Consider the following 5,214-nt stretch of genomic DNA (forward strand, 5'->3'; position numbering starts at 1 on the left):
TTTTTATTTTTATTTTTATTAAATTAAGAGGTTATTGATTTTTATTTTAAAATTTTTATCTTATCTTATCTTATTTCAAAAGTCAATTTTCAAAATTCAAATTAATTTTTTTTAAATTCAAAATTTAAAAAAAAATTCAAATTTCAAATTTTAATTTTCATATTCAAAATTTAAAAAACCTTTTAATTTCAATTTGTTTTTATTTTTTTTTAATTTTTATTTACTACTATGAACTCTCACCCCTTTGGCTATTAGTCTGGTTACAATAATATTGCAGGAAGAAGAAATTACAATGAGAACAGGCATCAAGGTTGGAACAATCAAAGATGGGAGGAGCCACAAGGATTTGATCAACCCTCATGGCAACAACCACCTCCAATGGACTATCAACAACCACCACCAAATGCCTATGAACCCTTTCCTCAACACAACTTTAGACCACCAAACTCACAAGTCCCTTTCCGCCATTCACCTCTGATGAGCGGATAATTTATACGCTTTTTGACATTGTTTTTAGTATGTTTTTAGTAGGATCTAGTTACTTTTAGGGATGTTTTCATTAGTTTTTATGTTAAATTCACATTTCTGGACTTTACTATGAGTTTGTGTATTTTTCTGTGATTTCAGATATTTTCTGGCTGAAATTGAGGGACTTGAGCAAAAATTAGATTCAGAGGTTGAAGAAGGACTGCTGATGCTGTTGGATTCTGACCTCTCTGCACTCAAAGTGGATTTTCTGGAGCTACAGAACTCGAAATGGCGCACTTCCAATTGAGTTGGAAAGTAGACATCCAGGGCTTTCCATCAATATATAATAGTTTATACTTTGGCCAAGAACAGACGACGTAAACTGGCGTTCAACGCCAGCTTTCTGCCCAAATCTGGCGTCCAGCGCCAGAAAAGGAGCCAAAACCAGAGTTGAACGCCCAAACTGGCACAAAAGCTGGCGTTCAACTCCAGAAAGGACCTCTACACGTGCAACACTCAAGCTCAGCCCAAGCACACACCAAGTGGGCCCCGGAAGTGGATTTATGCATCAATTACTTACTTCTGTAAACCCTAGTAGCTAGTTTATTATAAATAGGACATTTCACTATTGTATTTGAAATCTTTGGATTATCTTTTGATCTATTGATCACGTTTTAGGGGCTGGCCATCTCGGCCATGCCTGGACCTTTCACTTATGTAATTTTAACGGTAGAGTTTCTACACTCCATAGATTAAGGTGTGGAGCTCTGCTACAAGGAAGAGACATAGAAGAGCTCAAGGACATCATTGGCTCCTCAAGAAGGAAACGCCACCATCACTAAGGTGGATTCATTCCTTGTTCTTGTTTCTTCTATTTTTCGTTTCTATGTTATGTGCTTATCTATGTTTGTGTCTTCATTACATGATCATTAGTAGATAGTAACTTTGTCTTAAAGTTATAAATGTCCTATGAATCCATCACCTCTCTTAAATGAAAAATGTTTTAATTCAAAAGAACAAGAAGTACACGAGTTTCGAATTTATCCTTGAACTTAGCTTAATTATATTGTTGTGGTGACAATGCTTCTTGTTTTCTGAATGTATGCTAGGGCCACGGCCAAGACTCATAAAGAAGCTGTATTCAAGAATCATCATACTGAACTAGGAGAATCAATAACACTATCTGAATCCTGAGTTCCTATAGATGCCAATCATTCTGAACCTCAATGGATAGAGTGAGATGCCAAAACTATTCAAGAGGCAAAAAGCTATAAGTCCCGCTCATATGATTGAAGCTATGTTTCATTGATAGTTTGGAATTTATAGTATATTCTCTTCTTTTTATCCTATTTGATTTTTAGTTGCTTGGGGAGAAGCAACAAATTAAGTTTGGTGTTGTGATGAGCGGATAATTTATACGCTTTTTGACATTGTTTTTAGTATGTTTTTAGTAGGATCTAGTTACTTTTAGGGATGTTTTCATTAGTTTTTATGTTAAATTCACATTTCTGGACTTTACTATGAGTTTGTGTGTTTTTCTGTGATTTCAGGTATTTTCTGCCTGAAATTGAGGGACTTGAGCAAAAATCAGATTCAGAGGTTGAAGAAGGACTGCTGATGCTGTTGGATTCTGACCTCCCTGCACTCAAAGTAAATTTTCTGGAGCTACAGAACTCGAAATGGCGCGCTTTTAATTGCGTTGGAAAGTAGACATCCAGGGCTTTCCAGCAATATATAATAGTCCATACTTTGGTCAATAATAGATGACGTAAACTGGTGTTCAACGCCAGCTTTCTGCCCAAATCTGGCGTCCAGCGCCAGAAAAGGAGCCAAACCCAGAGTTGAACGCCCAAACTGGCACAAAAGCTGGCGTTCAACTCCAGAAAGGACCTCTACACGTGCAACACTCAAGCTCAGCCCAAGCACACACCAAGTGGGCCCCGGAAGTGGATTTATGCATCAATTACTTACTTCTGTAAACCCTAGTAGCTAGTTTATTATAAATAGGACATTTCACTATTGTATTTGAAATCTTTGGATTATCTTTTGATCTATTGTTCACGTTTTGGGGGCTGGCCATCTCGGCCATGCCTGGACCTTTCACTTATGTAATTTTAACGGTAGAGTTTCTACACTCCATAGATTAAGGTGTGGAGCTCTGCTGTTTCTCAAGGATTAATGCAAAGTACTACTGTTTTCTATTCAATTCATCTTATTTCGCTTCTAAGATATTCATTCGTACTTCAATCTGAATGTGATGAACGTGACAATCATCATCATTCCCTATGAACGCGTGCTTGACAACCACTTCTGTTCTACCTTCGACTGAATGAGTATCTCTTAGATCTGTTAATCAGAATCTTCGTGGCGTAAGCTAGAATGATGGCGGCATTCAAGAGAATCCGAAAAGTCTAAACCTTGTCTGTGGTATTCCGAGTAGGATCATGAACCATATATAGAACCACCCCAATTCCAACCCAATTACTCACAAGAACCACCACTTCAATATTCACCATCTCCATATCCATCAATCCAAGAGCATTATGATCCTATTTATGAAAGCCGAGTGCATCAAGAGGCAAAGGATCGTCTCAAGGAAACAGTGGATCGATTTCAGACAACCACTCAACAACTGGGGCAAGTATTAATTCAATGGGCTTCTAGACGCTTAAATACACAAGGATCAGCCACAGCTCCATGTGGACAGTCTAGTGAAGAGCGTAGCATGAAAGAGATACCATAAACCCTAGTGGACAAGACAGAGAATGAATTCGTACTAGAACAAGTAGAAGAAGCTGTCATTATTCAAGAAGAAGAAGAAGTGGTTGAAGACTTAGGAGATGCAGAACCTCCATGGGAAAGTCCAATCATAGAGCCTCCTTCCGAGACGGTTGAAATTGATGCTGAGGAGGGTGTACAACCTCCAAAGCATATCATAGTTGAAGACTTGGAAGAGGTTGATCAAGAGATGGAGATTCAAGAAGAAGAAGCACAACCTCCCATACCCTTGGAAAGCAATGAAGAGGAGATTAAATTGGAAGAGAGTTGCCAAGAGGAAGAGGTTGAAATGGAAGAAGCTTGCAAAGAGGTGGTAATTATCAGAGAAGAGCACAAGGGAGTGGAGCTTGCAATTTCATTAAAAACACCTCCCCCTAAGTTGCCATCATCCTTCACAACATTCAAGTGGGTAAATTTCATATCCCGTAGCTTTCTAATCCCACTTGAACATGGGCTACTGGAGACGGATAGTCAACTTAGATCTCTTTGTGGCATTAAGAGTAAGAGGAAGATGGCCAGTGGTAAGAATTGTCCTGCAAGGTTTATTATGGTTGGAAGATTTAAGTTTAAACGCAAGGGTTGGTATAAAGCTCAATTGAATGGGTCTAGGAAGCTGTTTGGTAGCTGCAATGAGAATTCAAATTACTAATCACCTGGCTGGAAAAATACAGATCCCGACAAAGATGGGTGTAAAAGCAAGATTTGGGATCCTGGAATCTGTTCTGACATCCAACACCCCGGGAGCCTAAGAATCTTTTTGAAGCTGCTCAAGGATTTTACATGCCTAGTTTGGGACCCCGGAGGTTACTGGAATCACAAACACTGGTGGAGATTCCTGGATGAATACAAGCATAAGCCACCATAACAGGAAGCTCATCAATTGTCCAACTTAAAGACTCTAACTAAAAGTGCTAGTTGGGAGACAACCCACTATGGTATGATCGTTCATTTTTTATTTTTATTTAGTTTTATTTGTTTTTGAATTTTATTTTATTTTGTTATATTGAACCTGGAATTTTGCATCACATTCATATTAACACTGCATTCTGCATTTTTCAGATTACAAAAAAAAAAAGAAGCAAGCACGCGACGCGACCGCATCAGCGACGCGTCCGCGTCGCAAGGAGATGGGAGACAATATTAATATGAACAGAGAGTTTCGCAGGAGCAGCGTTGGAGGCGTGCCAATGGCACAAATTGACCCACGCGACCGCGTCACTGACGCGACCGCGTCATATGGGAATAATGGCCTCCCACGCGATCGCGTGCCCCACGCGGCCGCGTGACCTGAAAATCGACGTCAACCAGGTGCATGGCCGAAAGTTGAGCTGGAGTTGGGCTGGAATCGTGCTGAAAGCCCAAGCCTCACCACGCGAACGCGTGCCCCACGCGTCCGCGTCATATCCCCATGATGGCCACTCACGCGATCGCGTCCCCCACGCGATCGCGTCACCCAGGATTTTGGCAATACTAAGTTTTGAACAGAGAGTTGTGCGACCGCGAGGCTGCACTCGCGCCACTAGCACAAATCAAGTCACGCGATCGTGTGCCCCACGCGTCCGCGTCGCCTAACCTTATTGCGCACCACGCGACTGCGTCACCCACGCGACCACGTCGCCAGCGTCGCACAACCTATCCAGATTAGTGCCAATTTTCTTATCTTTTCTTCTCCGGATCCTTATTCTCTTATCTTTTCTTATTTCTTTCTTCTTCCTCTCTTATTTTCTCTCACTCCCATTCTATTTTATTTAATTTATTTGCATACTTTCATTCATTGCATATTTTTATTTTTTTTTAAATTTATTAATTTTGGTATTCAAAAGTTCTTATTCAACTGTTACATCTTTTCTTGAATTACTTTGGTGCTTAATAACTTGTTTTACACTGTGAGATGATATTAATTATCTGCCAATGCCAATCTTTTATAATACTTGCACTTCATTTGCATTGTCACGAACTTACATTGTC

This window comes from Arachis ipaensis, chromosome B06, assembly GCF_000816755.2.
Source record: "Arachis ipaensis cultivar K30076 chromosome B06, Araip1.1, whole genome shotgun sequence".
NCBI classification, from domain to species: domain Eukaryota; kingdom Viridiplantae; phylum Streptophyta; class Magnoliopsida; order Fabales; family Fabaceae; genus Arachis; species Arachis ipaensis.